This window comes from Babylonia areolata, chromosome 13 (assembly GCF_041734735.1).
Source record: "Babylonia areolata isolate BAREFJ2019XMU chromosome 13, ASM4173473v1, whole genome shotgun sequence".
NCBI lineage: Eukaryota > Metazoa > Mollusca > Gastropoda > Neogastropoda > Buccinidae > Babylonia > Babylonia areolata.
In genome coordinates, this window is record NC_134888.1 from 11,132,067 (window position 1) to 11,159,158 (window position 27,092).

At 43.1% G+C, this 27,092-nt stretch overlaps 1 protein-coding gene across 3 annotated transcripts in view; it reads right to left on the bottom strand.

The window, feature by feature from the left end:
* Nucleotides 1-27,092, bottom strand: part of LOC143289052 (uncharacterized) — a 294,182-nt gene that overhangs the window by 182,385 nt on the left and 84,705 nt on the right. The window lies entirely within an intron of this gene.

Consider the following 27,092-nt stretch of genomic DNA (forward strand, 5'->3'; position numbering starts at 1 on the left):
GGCCCAGTGAGTTCATCTGGCCTCGACTCCACCATCGCGGACCCGACTCGCACTGACAATGAACACTGTGTGAATCTGAAAGGGCTATCCTTAATTATACACATAACGTCAACGCTTAATAAAAATAATATGTTTCGTTTCCAAAATTATCTTAAAACGTTCTATATAATTCATATCTATCCTTTTCTCTAATTGCAGATGGCTATTCCCGAAAAAAACCCAAAAAACAACCACCTTGGTTTAACCATACAAATCGAAAGAATGTAGTACACAGTGTATCTTTAATATCCATTGCTCAATATCTCTTTCAACCAGGCAGACTAACATTTGATGACACTGTTTCGGTAATCTTTTTTTCATCCATTTCATGAACACGAAACCAGTACTTAACTGAACGCATAGTACTATTCACAAAAAGAGAATATCTACCAATCTCACCATATTTCAAGTGTTCGGTGTTTTCAATAGTTAACCCAAGAAGCGTTTGCAAGCCAAAACGTGTGATTTTTGACTCACTTGTGTAAACAAAGTGAGTATGTTTTAACCCGGTGTTCGGTTGTGTGTGTGTGTGTGTGTGTGTGTGTGTGTGTCCGTGTGTCTGTGTGTCCGTGGTAAACTTTAACATTGACATTTTCTCTGCAAATACTTTGCCAGTTGACACCAAATTTGGCATAAAAATAGGAAAAATTCAGTTCTTTCCAGTCATCTTGTTTAAAACAATATTGCACCTCTGGGATGGGCACAAATTTTTTTTTATTTTTTAAAGAAGCCTAATTATATGCAAACTGCATTTACTGTTATATTTATATTTTTTTGTATTCTCTAAACTTGGCACTTTGACCTCTTATTCTGACACAACAACAAGAGGAGTCATTATTATTATTTTTTGTTCAAACAGGAACTTCTTTTGCTAAGCATGGAATTTTTATTTATTTTGCAAACGTTTTGGTGCCGATAGTAAAAAAGGGAAATTACTCTGTAATTAATGCTAGGGGACTTAATTTATCACAAGTGAGTCTTGAAGGCCTTGCCTCTCTTGTTCTATATTGTCTAGCCTATGTAAATCCCAAACTTCAAATGAGTGCTATAAAATTGACTAAAATTTTGCATTAAAGATCTTGAAGAAGATTATTTCTGTGCTATTTCTTTGCATTTCAGGTAAACTCTGTTAAACTGACACACCGCGGTTTTGCGGGGATTTTTTTCCTTTCCAACGAGAAAAACAGTTCCAAGCTTGCAGCTTAATTTTGTTGTAAACATAAAATGAAAATAGGTATAGCTATTCACGACTTCAACACGTTTGCCATCCTGAAACCACCTCTCATTCCCTGCAAGATATTCCCCTTTTCTGAAGACCATAACTGTAGTTTTTCCTAATGTAATGTATAATTACATAACAATTGGCATGAGATTAACACCATGCCATTGATATAATTTGCCAATTGATTTATGAACAATGAATATTAGGAGGAGCTAAGAACACAACATTGGCGGACACCTGTAGGGCACGAAAAGAAATCGGTATATTCATCATTTGATTCTAGTTGTTTGTTGTGGTGCAGTGGATCAAAAGCTTTCTTAAAATCCACAAAAGCTACGTATAGTTATTTCAAATCGTCCTCCTACTTTCAACATTTCTGTTATGACCATCAATTCCAGGAGACATTCCATATTTTAAGTTTCTAACTGCATGCACAATTTCTTCCTAGAACAATTATTAGGTACATGATCTTCGTTCTCCCTCAAGAGGTTTTCTACGTTATCTGTATCAGTTTGTCTTCATCATGTACTTCTCCGGAATTGTAAACATTTTGAAGTGTTCAAACCAATCTTTTTGTTACTTCATCCTGTCTAATTTCCCCCTCCAATCTTTTCAAATTCTTTCCAGAATTATGCTGCATTGTTCGTATTAGTTTCTAAAGACTCCACCTTTGCGTTCCCGAAGCACTTCTTTTCTTTTTCCTTTCTGTGTGGAAGAAAGAAGATAATAGTTTAACAAAGGTTTATATTCTCTTCTTTCTTCCACGAAAAAAAGAAAAGAAAAGAAAAAAAAATAGAAGACGAAGAAAAATCTGCCGCTGTCTTTCTTGTTCATCTGCACAATCTTAATTTCAACCATAAATATTTCATTGCCTTTCAGCAACCTGCATCAAACCAAGGAGAATGTTTGAGTTTCGAATTATTGATGCATTATTTAATTATTCACTGGTTAGCCGTTAGTAAGCATTCAACGAATGTACGACTACTACTACTACTAATGATATATTGTACTTATATGGCGCAGACTCCCCACAGATGGGCTCTAAGTGCCTCACATTAAACAGTACACACACACACACACACACACACACACACACATATATATATATATATATATATATATATATATTCCTAACTCACTCAACCACATGAGTGTCGATTTTAGATATATGATGTTCTGGATGTGTAATCTTGGGACAGTTTATGTTGGGCTGAACTTGTGAAGCGACATCCATGGGTTTTCATTATGAACTCTAATTCGTGGAGCTACCAGTCTGGTTTGTCGTGGTGGTTGTTACACACGATAACTGAGATACACACAGAGAGAGTGAGAGTGAAAAAGAGTGATGTGTACATAGAGAATTGAAGGAATATTTAGAACATGATAACTTTACGTAGTAGAGACGTCATGTAACGTCAGAAAGATGATGTAAAAATTGCAGTAAAAAATGACAGTACTAACTGCTAGTTTCAAAATGCTGAAGACATGGCTGTTTGATAAAGGTTACCCCTATCAAATACTTAATCGTTATAGTATCATTACAGCTATTATTTCCATTGTGGACATTCTAACAGCAGCTCTGATATGGTCTGCTCTGAAGGAAACCTATTGTCATCGTCGCGGCTGCCGCCTTTTGCACTGGCGAAGGTCGTCATTGATGCTTTCCCTTATGCAGCGTTATCAGTGTAAACTGAAAAATTGTAAACTTGTGTAGTATGTGGCCTCGAATTATCTTGTTGCTATTTGATGATCGGTCTGAAACTGTTATCATCTCCAGTTGTTGTTATTGACGGCCTGTTATCGCTCATGCTGCATGACTGTCATGGTCTGTGAATGTGGTGTTGTAGCATGTCATGTTGTTGCTATATTGTAAAAATATTTTAAATTTTACCTGTTACTGTGATTTTGTGCTATGCCACAAAAGGCGTTTTTGTGTCATGTTGTTTTTATTGTTTGGAACATGCCACTTTTCCTGGTAGAATAGTAGCGATCATCATCGTTATGGCAGTCTTCCCTCCTATACCTCTCGTGGAACAACATCCATGTGTAACGCCTGCCGTCCTTTGGTGCTGGTCCTGCTCTCAGTGTAGGATGGGTACATTTGCTCCAGAGAAGTGGCGGGAGGGCAGGTGCAGCGTGTACATGTCTGTATCGATCCGCCCCGATCTTGGCCCTGTAGCCTCCTTGCTTTATTTATGCATGACACGGCCGTCAGCTGGCCAGGCTGTCGATACCAACTCCAGTCTAATTGTCCTCCCTTCGCTTGGCACTCAGACAGCTATGAGAAGAGCGCCGTGGGATCTGTTACCCCCTGTGTTTAGTTAATCTAGAAAAGAAAATATGGTATTGCTTTAACGATTTATGAACAGTACGACGTCAGCGGTCAATGTGATGAGAAACAGCTGTGGCATTATAATAAGATCGGGCAGACATCGCCTTTGATATGATCACTTCATTAACACTGTACACCTGGGAAGGAAGGGCTCACGAAAAATGAGCAGGAGGATGGGATGTGTGTCTGTGTATATGTACGTATGTGTATGTGTGTATGTGTATATATGTGTGTGTATGTATATAAATATATATATATATATATATATATATATATATATATGTATGTGTGCGAAATACAATCACAGATACACACAAAACGAGAATTACACCGTAACCGATGCAGGCGGGTATGTCGGTGTTGTTCATTACTTTCGCATCGTTCGTATTTCTTTAATTGGCGTTGAATGCTGTTGATTTCTGACACATTTGCCAGCTACTTCTGAGCGTGAGGTCGTGGAAGGACGGAGAGACAGGGAACTGGCTGGCTGGTTTAACAATGGTAAATAACGTTCAGGCAACAGCCCTTGTAAGCCCATGCTTTCTCTCACATTCAGGTGGGCGCCCCCGTGCTCTCTCTCACTTTACGATGAAACGTGGGATTGCGAGAACACAGTTTCTCGCAATCAGTTCTCGCAATGTGTGAGAAAGTATGGGTGGTGTGAGGATTCCGAGTCAGGCCAATGCCGGGCACTCTCTCTCCCGTCTGTCACGTGATCTATTTCGCGCCACTAAAAACATGAATATTAATAAGCTAGCATGCATGCCTAGCTAGTTACCAAACATCTCCCCCTTTTTTTTTTCTTTTTTTTTTTAACACATTATCTATAACTATTTTAGATATGTGTATACTATAATATAAAATATAAAAATTCAACATTGACTAGAAAAAACTAAAGTCAAATCAAATAATCATTTAACATAAAGTTATAATAATATTAAAACTAAACAATCCTGCATTGACTAGAAACAAAAACAAACAAAATTCAATCAAATGGTCCTTTAACATTATATTTAATTTTTTTTCAAAATGCTGAAACTAAACTTTCTTATATACCAATCCTTTCTTCCTTTCATACTCATTCCTTCCCTCCTGTCAACATACTACTGTTCTTGGAGTCTTTGTTTCTGAGTCTTTGGTCTTACATTTTTCTTTCCTTTCACTGTCACTTCTTTCTCCCCTTTACCAGGAGCTACATATAAAAAAAAAGAGTAAAATTCAATTAAAATTCAATCTAGAGGTGTGACTGTGTGGCTGTAAATGCATGCATTTTCGCATTGTTAACACAATTCCTAGTGCATGCACCTATCTGTATGCACACGCGCATGCGACATGGTATAGTTGTTAACACAGGTTTATTCTCACTCTGAGTGTATGTGGTTATGCATGTTGATTAGTTGTTAACACAGGTTTAATTGCTTGCATGAGCCTACTTTCGTCGACTTTGTTAACACGGGTTTGTTTATATGTGCAAATTAGGCATAAGCTTGAAAAGACAGGAATACAGGACGATGGGAAAGTGTTATTCCCTGTAGCGAACTGGTTTTGGAGCAACATATCCTGACGCTGCTCTGGTGCCTGGTCGTGGACCTGGAATAGGTGTTGCCACTGCCTTGGGTTGAGGTAGAGTGTTCTGGTCTGGAAGAGCGATGTTCTGCGAATCTAGTGGATCGGGACCTGCACTCTGTTCCATATCGCCTGGATCTGTAGACGGTGTGGTGCTCTGGTGAGAAGGCAGCTTCTGCAGATGGCGGTTTTGGCGTAGCACACCACTTGGAGAATCAACCAGGTAAGTGCGGTTTGGAGCATCCGCACCCACCACTGTTCCTTTCTGCTCCCAAGCCTGGTCAGCATCGGTGCGGATGAGCACAGGATCACCCGGACGCAGCTCTGCTAATGGTGTCGCCCCTTGCCGTCGGTCGTAGTCCCGCTTAAAACGAGACTTGGCTTCCAGATCAGCTTTTCTGATGTCCACTGGTTGAGGATGTGGCAGTAAGGTGTCCGGAAGACAAGGAAGCTTGGTTCGGAGATGTCGTCCCATCAATGCTGCTGCAGGGCTCACCCCCGTGCTGGAGTGAGGCGTCGCCCGGTAGTTCAGTAAGGCTAACTCAGGATCAGCCTGCTGAAGTATCTTCTTGGCGATCTTGACTGCGCTTTCCGCCTCCCCATTCGCCTGTGGGAAGCCGGGACTACTGGTTTGATGCTGGAAGTCGAACTGTGACGCGAATTGCCGAAATTCGCGGCACTGTAGATTCGGCCCGTTGTCTGTGACGATAATCTCGGGAATGCCGTGAGTAGCAAACACATGGCGAAACTTCTTGATGACAGCCCCTGCAGTCGTAGAATGTAGTTGGTGGATCTCTAGCCATCGTGAGTAATAATCCACCATGACCAGGTACTCCTTCCCTTGGAGGGTGCACAGATCTGCACCCAACTGCTGCCATGGCCTCTGTGGCAGACAGGTTGGACGTAGCGGCTCACTCTTTTGGGCCGGTCGTGATCGACGACATATGATACAAGTGTCCACCAAGTCCGTCAGCTGCTTGTTCAGTCCAGGCCACCACACAGAGGACTGCGCATTCTGGCGACACTTGTTCAGCCCCTGGTGTGACTCATGGAGTTTGTGGAGAATGTCCTTTCGCTGGCAGCTTGGGATGACGATGCGCTGACCGTATACCAGCAAGCCGTAGACCATTGACAGCTCTCCTTGAGCCTGCTGGTACGGCCGTAGGTCTTCTGCGATGACAGATGGCCAGCCATGCAGTACATAGCTGATCACTTGCTGCAACTCGGGGTCGTGGACAGTATCAGCCCTGATACGGTCCATCCGCTGTGATGTGATCGGCTGTGTGGACATCACTGCGTTGACATGGGCAGTGACCACTTCGTCGGTTTTGATGTCTTCAGCCGTGTGTGGAGCTGGTTTCTGTGACAGTGCATCAGCAATGACCAGTTCCTTTCCTGGTACATGGCGCACTTCTGCGTTAAATCTCATGAGACGGATGAGTAACCTTTGGCAGCGAACTGGTGCTAGGTCGAGATCCTTCGACTGGATGAGTGGCACCAGCGGTTTATGGTCTGTTAACAGTTCGAAACTGGCCAGGCCAATGAGGTACTTTGAAAACTTCTCACAGCTCCAACATGACGCGAGGCATTCCTTCTCAATTTGCGCATAACGACATTCCGCATCGGTCAGAGTCCTTGATGCGTATGCGATCGGTCTCAGCACCCCGTCGTCCCACTGCATCAGCGCTGCCCCCAGTCCAAAACTGCTGCTGTCGGCACTAACAACAGTCCTTCGTGTGGGATCAAAGAATCCCAAGGCCGGAGAAGTCGAGATCTTCTTCTTCACTTCTTCGAACGCATTTTGTTGAGCTGGGCCCCAGAACCACACTGACTTCTTTCCCAACAGATCTGTCATTGGTTTCATGGTTGTAGCCAGTCCCTGAACAAACTTCCCGAGATAATTTAGCATTCCACACACTGACCGCAGCTCTGTGACTGAGGAAGGTGGCGGCATGTCGATGATGGCCTTCACCTTCTCTTCATCTGCCTGCACCCCTGCTGCACTAATGACATGTCCGAAGAATTTCACTTCTTTCTTCTTGAATCTGCATTTCTCTCTGTTCAGTTTGAGGCCTGATTGTTGGATCCTGTCCAAGACGGCATTCAGACGTTTATCGTGCTCCTGCTCAGATTTCCCGAACACAATTGCGTTGTCCATGACTGCTTCACACCCTTCCAGTCCCTCCAGAGTCTCTTTCATCTTGGTTTGGAATACCTCTGGGCCTAACGAGATTCCCATTGGAACGCGCTGGAAAGAAAATCTGCCGAAAGGTGTCATAAAGGTGGTGAGGGGCATGCTCCCTGGCGCCAAAGGGATTTGAAAGAACCCTGAGGTGGCATCCAACGTGGAAAAGGTTGTTGAACCCGACAATTTTGGAGCTATGTCGTCCAGGTTGGGCAGCATGCAGTTAGGCCTTTTGACGGACATATTCAGCTTTTTGAAGTCCACTGTGATCCTGACCTTTCCATTGGGTTTAACTACCGGCACCATTGGTGCACACCAATCGCTGGCCTCTTTCACCTCCCTGATGATGCCTGCGTCTTGCATTCTTTGGAGTTCCTCCTTGACCTGCTGTTGCAGAGGAAATGGCACTCTTCTTGCTGTGGTGACGTTGTAGGGGACCACATCTTCTTTCATTTGGATGGTGACTGGAGTAGTTTTAAGAAGTCCTGTGGATCCAAAAACATCGTAGTTAATCTCGTCCAGTCTCTTGATGAACCCCATCTTTTCTGCTGCAGACCTGCTAAGCAGGTTGTTGGCGACACGATTCCTGACGACCACTATCCTGAACTTGAAAACTTCCCCTCTTACAACTGTCTTGGCAAAGAACTCGCCCCTTGTTTCGACCCTACCACCTGGTGAAGTGAGCTTGGTTCTGGTTTGCTTCAGGTGCGGTCTGTTCTTCATTTGTTCGAAGCATTTTTCATTCAGAATGGACACATCTGCGCCACTGTCCAATTTGAACTGCACGTCCACCCCTTTTATCTGGAGCGTGACTACCCATGGCTTTCCAGTGTCGTTAACCACTGTGTCGTCCACTACACTATCTAAGCAGAAGTCCTCCTCTTCTTCCTGCACTTCTCTCACCCTAGCGTTGCACATGCGGGAGTAGTGGTTTTTCTTCTTGCAGACATGACAGATTTCCCCCCGTGCCAGGCAGTGTCCTTCTGGATGTTGTAGGCCACAACGCTTACACTGTTCTCTGGGACTACTGGAAGGAAGTGTTCCTCTTCTCCCCCTGCCACGCTGGTTGGAGAAATTCTGATGTGCTGAATGCGAGGTCTGTTCTTTACAGCTCTGGTTGAAATTTCGTCGGGGTCTGTTCTTTACAGCCCTATGCGAGGTGTCGTCGGCAGCAGCCCTTTCACCCTGTTCTCTCATCTGTGCTTTGATCTGCTCGTGCTAGCGTGCTATTTCAAGTGCTTTGTGCAGTGTTAGGTCGTAGTTGAGTTGAAGTTTCTCCTTCAAGCGCCTGTCTTTCAGTCCCACTACAAACCTATCCCTGATTTGATCTTGCTCTGTTTCCCCATACTCGCAATACTGTGCTAGGCTGGTAAGTGATCTGTAAAATTCCTCAACTGATTCAGTGTCAGTTTGTTTCCTCTCTTGGAATTTGGATCGTTCGTGAATAATGTTCTTTTTGACAATAAAGTAAGCATCAAACTTACTTACCAGTGTCTCGAAATCCGTGTCCACTTCCTGCACAACACGCTCGTTTTCACCTTCAACCACTGTTCTCTCCACGAACTGGAATGTCTGGAACACTTTCTCAGACTCTCTCCCCATAATGTAAAGCAAACTGTCACGCTGGGTTTCACCATCTTCCTTCGAAAGTTTCGAGGCGTTACGATATCGGCGAAACTCGCGTATCCAAACCGGCCACTCTTCAGCTTTGAATGAAAAGGAGGAAGGCGGCTTCAGTCCCTGCATTTTCACAGACACTTAGTTTCACTGTAGATCACTAATCCCACTTCTGACACCATGTGAGGATTCCGAGTCAGGCCAATGCCGGGCGCTCTCTCTCCCGTCTGTCACGTGATCTATTTCGCGCCACTAAAAACATGAATATTAATAAGCTAGCACGCATGCCTAGCTAGTTACCAAACAGGTGGGATGCCCCCCTTATTATTATTGCTATTATTATTATCATTATTATTATTATTATTTAAATCCTTTGTCATCGGGGTTGGTTTCTTGGCTTTTCCCAACACAAATCTCAACACACACACACACACACACACACACACACACAAAAGTCACGGCTAAGCGTTGCCGCTAGTGACCATTACTGTTCACAACAGTCTGCCAGCTTCGTAGGCATTGTGACCAATTTCGTCTGCATGAAGAGTTCTCAAGAACTGCTACCGTCGGCAGGTAATGACCACTGAGTCTCAGTGCGTGTTCATATCCAAATGGTCACAACGGTCAGCCAATCAGTGGGTAATCATGAGCAGAGAAGTGTGCAACAAACAGGGGTGAGAAGAAGAGAGGAGATATGCTGCGGCCCTTTCAAGAGCCTGCAAGCAATGAACAGCAACCGTCTGCTCAGTTACCACGGTAAGTAAGGATAATTACCGTTGTAAATGAAGACTGAATATAAAAAAAATACTTCATTTTCGAGTGGCAACAGATGTCTTATTCATACTGCACTTCACCATCTAACATTCATGCCAAACAGAAGGGCTGTATAACAAAGAAATCACCCATTTTGAGGTTTGTGCATGAAGAAAGGCAGGACAGACTAAGATCAGAAATCTTACATTGTACTTACAAACACATACTCTCTCTCTTCACCCCCACCCAACACAAACACACATGTACTTTAATCTCTGTCTTAAGAACGAAAACGTGTTACGAAGAAGATAGACAAGATAAAGATGGTTCGGCAATATTATCTATATTTCAGAAAAAGAAACTTTTTATTTTTGTACTAACTCATGAAAGCGAGTTCATCGTCTCAGTGGTGGTGTTGAGAATTATGACTGTGTCAATGGTGGTTGTGATGACTGGCTCAAAAGCGGTGCTGCTGATTTTGATAATGCTTGTGTTAATGTGGTTGAGGTTGGGGGGGAATGATTATGACGAATGCAGTGCTGATGACAGCGCTGACAGTAATATTGATGAGTTGAATCATGATTCTGTAGATGACGGTGTTGATAATGATGATAAGGTTTGTGTGGTTGGCAGTATTAATGATTTTAAGAACAAATGGTTAAAGCACTGGACTTTCAATCTGAGGGTCCGGGGTTCGAATCTCGGTGACGACGCCTGGTGGGTAAAGGGTGGAGATTTTTCTGATCTCCCAGGTCAATATATGTGCAGACCTGCTTGTGCCTGAATCCCCTTCGTGTGTATACACACACAGAAGATCAAATACACACGTTAAAAATCCTGTAATCCATGTCAGCGTTCGGTGGGTTATGGAAACAAGAACATATCCAGCATGCATCCCCCCCTCCGAAAACGGAGTATGTCTGTCTACATGGCGGGATAAATAAACAAAACGGTCATACACGTAAAGTGTTACATGTCTGACTGAGTGTGTATGTGTGCGTCCCTGAAATCTAATTGAAAGACACAGGAAACGAATGATGAGAGTCCTGTGGCAACCGTTAGTCGGCTCTACCCACGTGGGCAGCCTGTTTTGCAAATGACCCCGTGTTTGTAAAGCGCTTAGAGCTTGGTCTCCGACCAAGGATAGGCGCTATATAAGCATACATATCAATCAATCAATCAATAATGATTGTGTTGATGACACTGTCGATGATCGTGTAAATGATGGGGACGATAATTGTGATTATGATGATTATAAATATTGTAATTCTATGGTTGTCATTAATCTTGCTGTAGGTGCTGTGAACCTTCATAGCAACAAGAACAATACCAATAACGACGATACTATTATAACGTTGACAGTTCTACTGAGTAATGTACATGAGAATGAATATAACGACAGCAATGCAGCAGACGATGACGATGTAGATGATTACTGTCATGACGATGGTAATGACAGTGAGGATACAGATGGAGGTGACCATAGGGAGGAAGATGACGACGATGAAACTAGGGAGGGGGACATAAATGCTGACGACTCTGACAGCAATGAAGAAATCACTGTCACCTCATTCAGTTGTATGAGTAACAGCGTTGCATCGTTGTCTTGTTTAGTTTTGAATGTATGTGGGGTGAAATCAAAATTATCATATCCTGACTTTCTGGAATTTATTAGTCATTTCGACGTAATGTGTTTTACCGAAAGCAAACTTGCTGATACTGATAGTGTGCAGGTTACTGGCTATGCAGCTTTTTACAAGCTATAAATACAAGCACAAATCTGGTGGTGTTCTGATAAGAAATTGTTTTGTACAGTATACTACCTTACACGAAGAAAAGATATTTAAGTGTAAGATTGACCCTGTTGTGTTAAATAAATACGACATTGTGAACCACAGCCTTTTCCAAGATGCTGAACTTTTTAAACTTGATAGTGTGTTATTTGGTTCAGAAGTTCTGTTTTGCGCTTTCTACTTGGAACCCGAGAGGTCACCATACTTTAACAGGCATGCATATGTTGAGTTGGAGGCTTCTATTGCACAGCTCGGATTTGATAATGTTTCTTTGATGGGTGACTTCAACTCCAGAACAGGGCAGCTAAATGAAATTTTTATTAGCAATAACCACGCTGATGATGATCGGGGTTTTTGATGATACAGGTTTCCCTGTCAGAACTTCTGAAGTGAAGCAAACAAATAGCATGGGCTATAATCTAATTAGCTCTTGTAGAACATTTCAGTTGGTTATAGTTAACGGACGAGTGGGGACTGATGCCGGGGTTGGTAAATTAACATGCAAGAATGCGTCAGTGGTGAATTATGTAACTGTTTCACAGACTATGTTGCAAAATGTTAAACAGTTTTGTGTGATGGACTTTGGACTTTAATGAATTGTTTTCTGACATTCATTCTCCAATAACTTTGAAACTTATCATGTCTGATATATCACACAATGAACTTCATGTTGTTGATGACACACTTGACAAAAATAACAGCGACGTTGGATCTGTTCAGACTGTTTATGGTTGAATAATTTAACGGGTAACTTCACTGAACAATTTGATGATGAAGTAGTTAATGAATTAGATAATGAATTAAGTGGTGAATTAGATTTACTACAATGACACCCTGATTCTGTTTCAGCAGACGCAATAATTTCTATATATATATTTAGTAAAGTGAATAAAGTCTTGTTGGATAATGCCAACCTATATATAGTTAGTAAAGTGAATAGTCTTGTTGGATAATGCCAACCTATATATATTTAGTAAAGTGAATAAAGTCTTGTTGGATAATGCCAACCTATATATAGTTAGTAAAGTGAATAGTCTTGTTGGATAATGCCAACCAACTGGGAATGGTTAAAAAGAAAAATAGGGCAAATAAAAGTCATAAACCGAAGCCATTTGGAGAACCTTGGTTTACTGAGGAATGTACGATTAAAAGAAAGCAATTTAATAGAGCTAAACGCAGGGCAAAGCGCATGGGTTACAAGAATGCTTTTTGAATGCAGAAAGTAAAATAACTGCAAAGGAGTATAAAAGATGTATGAAAAAGCAAGTAAATAATCATAATGTAGACTCTGCTTCAAAACTCCGCTAGATACAATCAATGGATCCTAAAATATACTGGGGTTTGTTAGACAGAAATAAGAAAAAGAATGAGATAAAACTGCCTAATTGTAAAATGTTTTATGACATGTTTGGAAATATGAATCTTGAGATAATGATGTGAATAATGTTACTTTAGAAGAAAGTGTGCTAGAAAGCCCTCTTCTGGATGATTTAATATCCAAAGCTGAGGTGGTTAAATGTATTAAAAGTTATGAGAAAAAAAAAAAAAAAAACCAATAAGGCAAATGGATTAGATAACATCTTAAACGAATTTCTCAAAGCCTCTAATGATAAAGTGGTAAATATATATGTTCAGTTGTTCAGTCTTGTGTTGTTGACTGGCAAGGTTCCATCTGACTGGGACAATAAGACCGATTGATAAAAACAAAGGCTCATTTGATGACCTAAGTAACTATCGACAGTCCACCCCATCTTACATGATATTTGGTGAAACTGATTAGCTCCCTGTGTTTGTTGTATCTGTAAAAACCAGAATGCTTTCATTTTGGTTTAAGCTTGTTACTAACCTAGGTACTTCAAAACTATCTTCGATTGTTTACAAATGTCTTTTCAGTTTATACATCACAAGCACACACCATAACCAATACCTCAAATGTATTCACAATATCTTGAATGAAACTGAATTTAGTACTTTCTGGCTAAAAGAAATTCTTTAGAATCGGCAGTTGGAATTGTTCCAGCGCAAGAATGAGAATCTCAACAATTGAGAAATTGGCATATGATTTTGACATTCTATGTCTCCAAGAGACCAGGACAAGTGCAGACAGACCAATACATTTTGAGAATTTCACAGTCCTTCAAAGGAATGAAGGAAGAGGGGTAGCAATCATACTGAACAAAAACCTAAAAAACAAAGTTTCCACCATAAATCTAGAGAAATGGTGTAGCAACTCATGTGAATTAGTGGGGGTGCGTCTTGAAAAACCTGACGGAGTTCACAAAAGCATCGTGCTCATCAATGCCTATGTTCACCCAGGAACCTGCATAACAAAAGAGGATTGGGCCTTTTTAGAGGAAATAGAGAACGAACTTGGAGACTCGGTCATTATCTGTGGAGACCTTAATGCAAGATCGAAGTTATGGGACCAGCGGAACACCAACCCACAAGGACTTGCACTTGAAGGAATGATAGGGGAAATTCTTCTTAGCCCATTAACAACCACATCCCCAACTCGCCTTGGAACAAGACAAGGGGACAGTGACAGTGTGATCGACATCGCTCTAACATCTCCAAAATTCAGAGCAGAAATGAATGCAGAGACGCTTCCATACCAAGGCAGCGACCACCTCCCGGTAGCTTTCAGTCTACAGAAACTGTCAGATAAACCCTGTATGAAACTGCGTGATCCATTTCAGTATGAAACCAAAGAGGCAACTGTCATCGAAAAATTAAGACGCAGAAGAAACAAAAGAACGGCACTGAACAGGATGCAAACTATTCAGCCCCCATGGTGGAATACCGACACAGAGAGAGCCTGGATAGAAAAACATGCGGCTGTCAAACTTTGGCAAAAAGAACGAACAAAACCATCTCCGGACAAAGATATTGAAACAAAAATGAAAGAAAAAACCAAACAGTTTGAAGTCATTGCTCAAGAGGCCAAAAATGACAGGTGGAAACAGTTTTGCGAGACACTCAGTTATGACACAACATTGACAGAGTTCTGGCAATTTTATCGTCGCATGGAAGGGAAAACGTGCACAACAACAACCCCAGAGATGTTAGACACTGACGGAACCAAGCTTAAGACAAATGAAGAAAAAGGATCTGCTTTGCTCAAACGTTTCATACAACAGAGTGATCAAAGAAACTTAGATGAGAAAAAGAAATATATTGAGGAGTTAAACCAAACCCTTATGCAGACTGGACCTGATGATGACTTGACAATGGATGATCTAAACGAGGCAATAGCTAAATGCAAGAAAGAATCGGCTCCTGGCCCAGACAAAGTTCGTTACTCAGACATCAAGGAGCTATCGGAAGAAGACAGAAGCAAACTTTTCAGTCTATATCAAAACAGTTTCCACAATGGACAAGTGCCGGAGGACTGGACACACAGCTTCTTAAAACCCATACCAAAACCAGGAAAGGACCATCATCAGGTAAGCGGCTACCGGATCCTAACCATGCAAAACATTGCTGGAAAGCTCATGGAACGCATGATAGCCAGGAAACTTGCAAGGGATCTTGAACACAGGCACATTCTCCCTTCAAATCAAGGTGGTTACAGAACAGGCAAGTCCACATGGGAAAATGCAGCTGCTTTTGCATATGAGGTGTATGAAGGATTCCAAAGAAAAGAAGAAACACTAGCAGTAGCAATTGACCTTGAAGATGCCTACAATAAAGTCCAGTTTGCGCACCTCATGGAGCTGCTACTAAGTTATGGAGTAAGTTTGACACTGACAAGATGGATAGCAGCAGCGCTTCAGGAAAGAACTGTCGTCCTACGCCTTGGAGATTGGATGTCTGCACCTTCTAAACTATCCATGGGACTGCCACAAGGGTCTCCGCTCTCTCCTGTCCTCTACAATGTCTACACGAAGGGCCTTGCAGACTTAAACAACAATGGAATTGCTCGGGTGCTTACCCTTGCGGATGATGGCCTGGTCTTCAAAACTTCGAAAGATGCTCAGGAAAGAACTGAAGCCGTCCAGAAACAACTAAACAATATTGCTCAATGGTGCAAAGACACAGGATCTTCCATCAATCCAGCGAAAGCCCAAACGTTGCTGTGCACCCTTAACAACAAAACCGCGAGCAAATCACCACCTTCTGTGTCATTCGATGGAATTCAAATTGAGAAAACTGAATGCCTACGCTACCTAGGAATACACTTCGACAGGATGCTGACCTTCAGAAAACATACGGAAAATACTGTTCTCAAATGCAAAAAGGGCCTTTCAGTCTTAAAAGCAATGGCAACCAAAGGAATTGAACAACGCCACCTCTTCCTGCTATACCAATCACTCGTCCTCAGCGTGATCGACTACGGACTTGGGCTTACAACACCGTCTCAAAGCAACCTCCTAAAATTAGAAAGAGTACAAAATGAAGCTATGAGGCTGATCCTTGGAACAACAAAAGACACGCCCACAGAAACCATGCGATACCTGCTTGACCTTCCTTCAGTACAGGCCAGAAACAAGTTAGAACAGGTCAAGACCTACTTCAAAGCATTAGAAAACCCTCAAAACCCACTGCATGACGCAGTCAAAGAACCAAAAGGCAGCCGTCTAGGACGAGGAAGATCATGGATGGGACAAGCAGAAGACACAATCCAGCTAGTATGCCGACTACAAGACCTGAAAGAAACAAAAGAATGGGAGAAAAACCCCAAAAACCTCAACCATCTATTCAACACAGTCATTTCACCCACTCTAGGAAGACATTGTCGGGAATGGCCAGAGGGCAAAACAGATGCGGAAGTGAAGCTACTCATAGAAGAAAACAGTAAAGAAGAGGACATCATCATATACACAGATGGCTCAGTCACCAAAGACCAGTCTGGTTGGGGATTCACTGCGAAACAAAATGGAAAAACAATTTGGGAAGAGAATGCTGCCTACAAAGTCACAACCTCCAGCCTAACGATGGAAGTTGAAGCTGCGACACATGCCCTCCAGTGGCTATCGTCCATCCATACGCCCGGAAACCAACATGCCATGATTCTAACCGACTCAATGAACCTCATACAGAAAATTGAAAACGGAATGGGAAGCCCAGAGTGGCATAAGGCAATGCGCAACTTTCAGATTAAAAAACTCACATGGTCATACTGCCCGGGACATGCAGGTGTTAAGGGAAATGAGCGAGCTGACAGACTTGCTGGTAACGCAACACCAAACGAGCGGCCTACATCTAGGAAAATCGGAAATTCTCAGAAAAGTCAAAGAATACCAAAAAGAACAGGTACAAGGCCATCACACCATCGATCGCCTCAAAGAAATAAAAGCAGAGAGAGGGAGCGGCCGAAAGTCTAACATGGAAAGGTAGAGCACGATGCTTTGCAAATCAAACAAATATCGGCATCATTTCCAAACCAACATTGCGCAAAATTTCTTCAAAACGGAACAGAGTCTCTGTTGGCCTTTCCAATACAATAGACTGAGCAACACACTAGACGCCACGTTCTTGGCATCAGAGATCTTTTCCCATCCCTCTTGGCAGCCTCTGTGCGTGTGCGTGTGGTGGATGTGTGTGTTTGTGTGGATGTGTGGGTCTGTGTTTTTGAGTGCGTTTGTGAATGCGCGAGAGTGTAAGTGTACACAAGTGTCAGGAGAGATCTGTGTACGGCTGTGTGTATATATATATATATCTATATATATATATATATATATATATATATATATTTCTTTGCTATATGTGTGGGGGTTGGGGGTGGGAGATATGGGCGTATATGTGTGTGCTTGTACAAGTAAGTGTTCATCTCTGTGAGTGTGTGTTTGCGTGCGTGTGTGTGTGTGTGTGTGTGTGTGTGTGTGTGCCGTGGAAGCTGCGATACGTAGGCTAGAAATGAGTGTGTGGAGGAGGGGGTTGGAGGAGGTGCAAGGTAATGTGTGTGTGTGTGTGTGTGTGTGTTGGAGCTCAAGTACGTTTATATGTATTTGGACTGTACTTTCATATCTGTGAAACTGCATGTTTGGTGCATTTCTGTTATGCATGTGTGGGTGTATGTGTGAATGTGTGTCGTCATATTTTACATTCATTCGCTAATTATCACCATTGTTGTCTTATTTATTTATTTATTTATTTTTCTTATTATCATTTTATTAGTATTACTATTATCATTACTACTACCTTTTTCTATATTATAATTATTATTATTTATTTATTTATTTATTTATGTAAGCTTATCTATTATTTATTCCCCCCCCCCCCCCCTTTTTTTTTCTTTTTTTTTTTTTTTTTTTTTCTCAAGGCCTGACTAAGCGCGTTGGGTTACGCTGCTGGTCAGGCATCTGCTTGGCAGATGTGGTGTAGCGTATATGGTTTGTCCGAGCGCAGTGACGCCCTCCTTGAGCAACTGAAACAGAAACTGAAACTAAACCAGCACAGTCTTCAAGTCCATCCCACTTGGTTCAAAGAGAAGGTTAAATGTTGCTTACAATCTGACTTTATAGGAGTAATGGATGATAATGGATCGGGTGTCTTGCCAGGTTGAGCGTTCGCTTGAGACGCGTGGTTGTGTTTATGAATGTGCGTGTGCTTCCGTTTTGTGATCACACAGATGATCTTCAGTGTCTACTTTTCGCTGTGTTAGCGGCTCTGACCAAAGCTTACTATGATTTATAGTATGTATAGTATGTGGGTGGGTGGAAGTGTGTAAATGCGCACACACGTGTGTGTGTGTGTGTGTGTGTGTGTGGTGGGGTGGGGGTGGGGGGTGATTCATGACACAGTATTACATGTAATGTGAACGAACTGATACTTTCCCGTTTCAGGATATAAAGGAAATCATGCAAATGATTTTACTGCAATTACTTACCTTTATATATATATATATATATATATATATATATATATATATATATATATATATATACTATAAACGATAGGGCGCTTTACTTTGTGATGAAATGGACCAGATGATCAGGTGTTTTTGTGCACACATGCAGAGCTTGATGCGAGAGCATTTACCAACGAGAGGATAGTTACTCCTGTCTTTGAATTGTTATAAAGAAACAGCTGCTTGTTAATTTTTCCCCAGTAAATAATCATTTGATTTGTTATAAATTACTTGTGAGAAGGGAATCTATTTGTAGCAAACAGTCTGTTTCGAAATGGATTAAAATGATTGTTCTGCGTACTATTATTTCTCTCATGAGGTAGACACTGTAATTATTATCATTTGTTGATTCTATCACGAAACCCACCACGACTGGATCGAGAGCCTTTTGGTCGGATATATACGCATGATGTTAAAATTTAAAAATATATAAATAAATTAAATGTTTTGGGGTTTGTGGGGGGGGGGGGTTTTGTGTGTACGTGTTGTTGTACGTTGTATTAAAAAATATATATATTAAAAATATTAAAATTTTTAAAAATTTTATAAATATATATATACTCTACACCACACACGTACACACAAACACCCCCCCCCCCCCCCCCAACACAAAAAAATTTTTAAAAATTATATATATATAAAAAAAAAACAAAAAAACAGTTTGATGCCCGACCGGTTTCGAACGGTTTTTATAAAGGGCGTTTATGTATTTCAAAATGCAACACACACACACAACCTACATCTAATAAGTGCAAAAAAGAAAAATTTTAAAATTTAAAAACAAAACAAAAAACAAAAAAAAAGGGAAACAAAGCCATAAAAAACTGCACCCACCATGCAACATAAAATAGTACATGTGAAGGTTGTTTGGGAAAAAGAGAAGAGAGGGGTTTTGGGGGGGGGGGGGGGGGGGGGGGGGGGGGGGGGGGGGGGGGGGGGGGGGGGGGGGGAAAAAAAAAAAAAGGTAGTAGAGACAGGCAAAGGAGGGGTCAAGAAAAATAGGCAGGAATAATAAAAAGAAACAAGGAGGCAAGCCTTCAAGACCCCTTTGTGTCACTTTTTAAAAAAACCCAAGCTTTTTTTATTGAGTATAATTTAAAAAGGGAATGTTTAAGACGAAAAGATCATTTTAAAGAAAATTAACCCCCTACAATTACGAGAAATTTTCCCCTTTTTTATTCGCCCCAAAAATTTTTGCAAAAAAATAAAATTTCCCAGCTAAAAAAGAAGTTCCGTTTGAAGAAAAATGAAAAAAATGACTGTCTATGTTGGGTCAAATATCAGATCAAAGTGCCAATTTTGAAAAAAAAAAAATTTAAATAAACATAAATGCATTTTTGCTATAATTGGGCTTCTTTTTTTTTTTTTTGTGCCTATCCCAAGGCGCAATATTGTTTTAAAAAAGAGGGAAAAAAAAAAAAACTAAAAAAATTTTTTTTTTTTTTTTTTTATCCCAAAATTTTGGGTGCCCCCAAACTGAAAAAAGTAGTTGCAGAAAAAATTCAATGTTAAAGTTTACCACGACACACAGCAGACGAGAAAACCCAAAACCCGGGTTAAAACAGACTAATTTGTTCAAAGTGGTCAAAAAAGACAGACAGACAGGGGGGGTTAGGAAGGGAGAAGAGACGAAGAAGGAGATTGGGAAGAGATAGGGGAACAGAGACAGAGAAAAGGGGGGGGGGGAAATGAAGGGGTGGGGTGGGGGTGGTGGGGAGAAAGAAGCAGAAGGGGAAAGGCAGACGGACAGAGAGGGCAGACACGAGAAGAAGAGAGTGAGAGGGGAATGAGAGAAAAAGGGAAAGGGAGGGGACAGGGGGCAGAATTTTCCCCTACCGTGGTGGGGAAAAACGAAACCGTGGGCCCCCCCTTTGAGGGGTTTTTGCCCCCGAATGTTCCCCCCGGAGGTTCACTATTTTGTCTGTCCATCCACTTTTTTTCTTTTGGTTTTCAGACTGGTGTGAATTCCTGAATATGTTCTGTGATGATCATTTCGTGTTGGTGCTGTAGGGTTGGTTGGTTAAGTGGCGTGGATAGGGGCCTGTTTTTGTTTGCGTTTGCATGTAGAATCCTGTCTTGAGGTGTTCTTTATCTCAAGTTTCCCTATATACTGTGCTTGCTTGCTTTTGTCACAAAAAAGTGGGTAAAATGAGTTGCAGTGCCCAACTTGTGTTATTTGATTTAATGTTTCGTGTGTTGTCACGGTGAATGGTCTTTCCTGATTGTCTTTGAAAATGCGCACCTTTTGGGACTTAAAGCACCCTGGGCTTTTTGGGTCAGGAGGGGGCAGTCTGGTGCGGAGGTCCTACGTTCGCTCCCCCCCCAAAAGAACATAGGGGATCCCTGGTCTCGACGCTTTGGGGGAAACTGAACCCTGCATTCAGCCACCCGACAAAAGGGGGGTTGGGGAGGGGCCGGGGGGGGTTAAGGGGGTGGTGGGAACGAAAAAGAGTTTTTCCCAAATTTTTTTTTTTGTCTTGTAGCGCAGTGCCCTCCGCTGGGAATAGTCCCTTACCCTTTGTTTCCCCTCACGTGCGGGGATGTCCCCACGCCTATGAATGTATATATATAAATTTTAAATATGTGTGTTGTGGTTGGGTGTGGGTGTGTGTGTGTGGGGTTGGTCGGGGTGCGTGCTTTTAAAAAATTTTTTATGTGTGTGTCTTGTGTGTGTATTAATAATGTGGGGGGGGTTTGGGGGGTGCCGGGAGGGTATACCTTTAGAGGGGGGGGGGGGGGGGCTTGTCCCTTTTTCCGGGGGTGGGTTTGCCTCTGTTGGCCCCCACCGGGACCCGTTTCACCCATGGCCCCAGAAGGCAGCATGCGGAGCGCCCCCCCCGGGGGAACGGCTTTGAAGGGTTGGGGTAAAATAGATGAGGGAGCCGAGGGTCTCAAACCCCCCGGTGGTTTTTGGGGTTTTTTACCCAAAACATGGAATGGATCCCCGACCTGCGGGAAAAAACCTTCATGGGTTCAACGGAGAGGAAGGGGGTTGCAGCAGAGCACTGTGGAGTGCTGAGGCAGGGTAGGCACATAGGGCATCCGGCTCCACTCATCCGTTTCGATCTCCAGTCTCTTGCCCCCGTCTTCCCACTGGATCTATCGTCCGGGCAAGAAAATGGGTCGGGCGGTGCGCAAATCCCCCTCACAAAACAAAGTCACCGCAAATATCATCATCCTTCATCCCAACCATCATTTTTCCCCCAAACGCGTGGCGACGGCACGACGAAACGACAGGTGTGGGTACATGGGGCGTACCGCGGGCCCCACCAGGCGGCTCAGGCCATAGGGTGTTTCCACCGATGGGGCAGAGGTGGGTCGGCACCCCTGAGCATGGCAGCCCCCCTTGGAAGCCTGCCACCTCCCCGGGATAGGAAGGGGCCGAAAAGGGGCCCTAAACATTGCCCGCTCTACACCACCCCAGTCAGCATCCGCGGCTGAGGGGACCCTACTCAAACGGTCGAACACAAAGGGAAAAAAAGAAGAAAACAAGGAACACCCCACTGACCATTGCCACATGGAACGTGGTACCTTCTGGACGAGGCGACCAACAACCACAGAGACCACAGCACTCATTGCGAGTGAATTAACCAGTCAAAACCCACATAGCTGCCCAAAGTGAACCAGATGGCAGAAAAAGGCGGCTCTGTGAGGGAGGCGCAGGGTACACCTTCTTTTGGGGGTCGCGAAAAACCCGAAAAAGGGGACGTAGTGGGGTTGGCTTTCGTGAAAAAATCCCTTGGCAAGCTGGTGGCCCCCCCGAAAGGGGTGAAGATGCCCATGACAAAACTCCCCCTATGCACGGGAAGAATGACCCTATTGTCACACCACGCGCCCACCATGACCAACCCGGGTGAGAAACAAGGGAAAATTCTAGAGGACCCGAACGCTGTCATCACATGTTTCCCAACGCGACAACTCACATTTTGGTGACTTTAAAAGCGAAAATGGGTTTTGACAGCATCTCCTGGGGAAAGGGGTTTGGGAAGCAGGGGGGTTGGGAACTGTAAACAATGGCCAACCTTCCCAGACATGTGCCGACAGACCTTTTACACAAACACCATCTTTTTGCCTCCCTACCCGTAAAGGACTCATGGGTGATCCTCAAACGGGCATTGGGATCTCATCACTTTTCTCGTCGAAAGGGGCAGGCAGGGCGTACGAGTCACGGGACCCGGCGGGGCCGATGCTGGAGAGCCCCGCCTTTTCGTCTCCAAGCTCAACGTCCAAATCCAGCCCCAAGGGAAAGGCCCGGGCATGAAAGCACCAAACGCCTGAATGTCACAAGCTGGAGTAGGCAACTCAAGCAAGCTTTGTTGACACCCCGGAGGGAAAGCCTTTATCCACCGTGCTGGACAACCAAAGTGGAGGCAGTGGGCGCACTGCTGAGACGGTGTACAAAATGCCATGGGGTCCTGGGCCTTCTGCCAGGAAGCACAAAATGGTTTATGAGAAAAGCACGAATCAAGCAGCTGCTAAAACAAAAGCCAAGCCTACAGAGCCCCCCTGAAATCCCAAGTCAATCAAAGAAAGACATAGAAGAGCGCACCACACCATCCCGCTGAAGCTCGGCAGATGCAGGATTCCGGTTGTCAACAAAGTGATGAGACCCGGGGTTTGCAGCAAACGACCAAGAACTTCTATAAAGACCTGAAAGAATTACGGTCCCCCACCTCCGGGTCTGCTCCACTCCTCATGTGATGGGTTTTACCCTGATCACTGACAAGGACGGGGTCTTAGAGATGGCGAACACTTTGACAGCGACTGAACCGCCCCTCCACCCTCAAAGATGAAGCCACGACCGACTCCCCAGGTGCCGTCGTCGTTGGATTTCCATTTTCCCAAATTTGAGGAGACCCAAAAGTTTCCGTTGCTACCAATGGCAAGCCCCGCTCGACTCCTCCCGCTGGGTCTACAAAAAAGGGGGTATGGCGCTGACTGAGAACCTTCATCCTGTTCCCTCATCGGCAGCATGAGGCAGTTCCCCGGACTTTAAAGCGCTTCCTCATACACCTGTACAACGCAAAGGAAATCGTCAGGCCCTTACAACCACGTGGAAAAACCTCTGTCCGTGCAGGCAAAAAACTCTGGCCAGAGTGCTATCAACCCCTCACAGGCACCTTGAGCAAAGGGCCCCCTACCAGAAGCCCCGTGTGGCTTTTGGGGAAAAAACCGGGGCTATCGACATGTGTTTGCTGCCCGGGAGCTCCGAAAGTTCAGGAAAAAGAACGCCGCCTTTACTCCCCAAAAGTCGATCTGACCAAGGGCCTTTGATACTGTTTGCAAGATGGCCTTTGGAGAATCATGGGAAATAGGGAAATCCCCAAAAATTCATCACCCTCATACGGGAACTACACGAGGGATGGGCCCGAACCAAACAACGGGAAAAGAGGACTTCAGAACCATTCCCGTCTCCAAGGAGCAACGGGGTTTCTTTCCCCCACCCCCGTTCAGTCACATGTTTTCAGCCCTGTACAGATCCCCTTTAAGATCTGACGTAGCATTGGTATCAGGACGCACAGAGGCTACCTCAACCCCAGGGGGCTTAAGCAAAAACCCAAGGTGAGGACAGACACCCTCAAAGACTTCCCGTTTTACTGATACTGGCCCTCAACCGCCCCCGAAGCTCATCAAAAACATGTCGACAAATTCTCCTGCCTTGACAACTTTACCTCCAAATCAGCACAAAAAGATGAGGGGATGCACCGCCCGCTCCAGGGAAAAACCCTTAAAGTTGAACCCAAAAATCTTCATCAAAGGGGAACGACTGAAAGCGGTGGACAATTACATACCCGGGCAGTACACCTTTCCCCCACAGTTTTCTCGAGCCCAGGTGAATGCCAGACTCGCCAAGCCCGCACGCCTTCCAGACCCATAAGAATTTTTGGGAAAGGAGAGGCATCCTCTGGAGAAGAACTCAAAGTAACAAGGGCCAAGTTTTTACCAAACGCTCTTGGTGTGAAACAAGGACGGTCTACAAACGCCCCGCCAAAAAAATGAAAACCCCTTCCCACCACCAGCCTCAGAAACTTCTCGGGATAAAATGGCAAAGAAAATCCCTGCACAGAGGGGCCACTCGTGCAAACTTTTCCACATCTAACCATCTGATACGGCCCACTCCGCTGGGGAGGCCATTTATTCGCATGCAACCACCGGCCCCAAAAACTCGTAGGCGAAACCCCAAATGGCAACGCCTCCAAGGAGGCCAAAAGAAGCGCTTCAAAACAACTCTGAAAGCTTCTCTGAGGCCTACAACATCAGCCACGACACATGGGAGCTGAATGCCAATGGACAGACCAAAGTGGCGTCCAGCTGTCCACAAAGGCGCCATAATCCTGTAAGGCCAACAGAATCGCTGCAGCTGACAGGCCAGGAAAAGCAGTGCCAGCAAGTCCCCCCGACAGCCGCCACCATCCCCTGTCCACACTGCGTCAGAACCTTCCGGCGCGCGGATTGGCCTAAACCAGTCATCTGCGCACCCACAGAGCCCAACTCACCCACCCCCAGGATGACTAGATGGTCCTCGTCGATCCCGACGGACGAACCACACATACATATCTGTATGTTTGTATGTATGTATATATATATATATTTATATCTCTGTGTTTGTGATGTGTGTCGTGTGTGTGTGTGTTGTGTGTGTGTGCTGTGTGTGTGTGTGTGTGGTGAGTGTGGTTGTGTGTGTGTGTGAGTCTGATGGTGAATGTACATTTGTGAGTGGACCGTGTGTTTATGACTTGACTTGACTTGAACTTGACTTCATTTATTGTCATAAAGTCCGAAGGATTAATAGACACAAACAAAGAACAAAGGGAACAAAGAAATAAACGGTCATCTAATACGCATGCACCTGAAATACATAGTTGGCAAGTGTTCATCGACAGGTGAATAAATCACTTGGTTTTAGTATATTGTTTTGTATATTTCTAGAGATCACATTTGATTGATGATCTTACTGCTGTATAGTAGTGATTAGATGGCTTCGCAAATTATGAAATAAGATACACGAATCTAAGAAATGCAATTCATCTTCAACAACTTCACATATGCACATAACCCTCTTCTCTGGAATGTTTGCATATCTTCCTCGTTCGAAGTTTAATTAATGTGCGCTTATTCTATGTTGACAAAGAGCTTGTTTGTGAGCAGGATCGATTTTATCAGTTAGATAATTCTCAATTTGATAACGTTTTCTTTATTTTTGTCTGTAGAAGTCTAATCTACTGTATTCAGTTTTTCTCTGTTTCCAGAATTGTACATATCTATTTCTTAGTTGTTGGCAGATACGTAATGTAAATTTAAGTCTGCTGGTTACATAAATGTCGACTGATTATTTCCAAACATGACCTAATCCTACATGTGAAGAATATTCTTTACAAATGTATCCATGCGATTTTCAATTGTGTCTGGTTAGTTCATCATCGACATATAGACCTTTTTGATATGGCTAATCCATTATGTGCATCCAGAATATGAGTCCAGTGGTCAAGAACTCTGGCATGCAATATGAATTCACAACTGGAAATCTGCCCAGTTCGGCTAGAGTTGTGCAGATTCATTGTTTTAGAATGTACCCCTAGAAGCAGTTTGCAAAATTTTACTATGCATTTTGTTCATGTGAATGTTTCGAAGAAATACAACTTTCTAAAGAAATCTGTCATTCCTGTATTGAATGAATTGGTAGTTTTTGTTTCAGCCCATGGAACCAAATATCGGAATCCATATGATAATATAGGTAAAACAAGTGAATCAAAAAGCTGCAGTACAATATCCAAACGAATATCTTGCTTTTTAACGATTCGTCGGAGGGAGTGTGCTGCTTTTAATGCCTGTTTGGCTAGATGCTCTTGGGCCAAATGAGAACGTTCCAGTTTTGTGAAATAATATACCCAAGTACTTGTATTGATCAGTTGTCTGGATTATATCATTGCCTATTGTGAAAATAACAGGCACTTTGGGATCGGTGTGTGTGAAAACTATTACTTTAGTTTTATCTATGTTAATTTTTAGATCCCAAGTTTTTCACAATACAGATTGAGTTTATCTAGTTTCCTTTGTAATCCTATCTTTGTCGTGGACAAAATTACTAGGTCATCAGCATATAGTAAACATGAAACACTATCACTTTTGTCAAGGTCTATGGATGGTGAGTCAGTAACGCCCAGACATTTCGGGAGATCATTGATAAATATATTAAATAAAGTGGGACTGAGTGTGTTCCCTTGTAGTACCCCCCTTCAATATGGGTATTTCAGAAGAAAATCCCGTATCAGTTCTTGTGCAAACTGTGGCATTTTCATACATGCTTTGAATAACTCTAAAGCAATTTCCATTTATACCGATTTGATACATTTTTAGCATTAGAGCGTGATGCCAGACCCTGTCAAATGCTTTCTGAAAATCAACAAAACAGCAATAAAGGCGATTCATTCTTTTTCTTAAAGTATCGTCAATTATCTTTTTAAGTATGAATATGTGGTCCGAGGTCTTGTGTGATTTTCGAAAGCCTGCTTGCTCTTTTGATAGTAAATTATTGTCTTCGAGGTAGTTTGTTATTCGATTGTTTAATATTTGACAAAAAAGATTACTGAGTGAGTTGTTTAGAGTTATTCCTCGATAATTGGTTGGGTTTAATTGGTCTCCCGATTTGTAAATTGGTATGCTAATTCCTTTTTTCCACATATCTGGGAACGTGCCTCAGTTAAGGACAGACTGAAATAACAGTTTTAGTATTT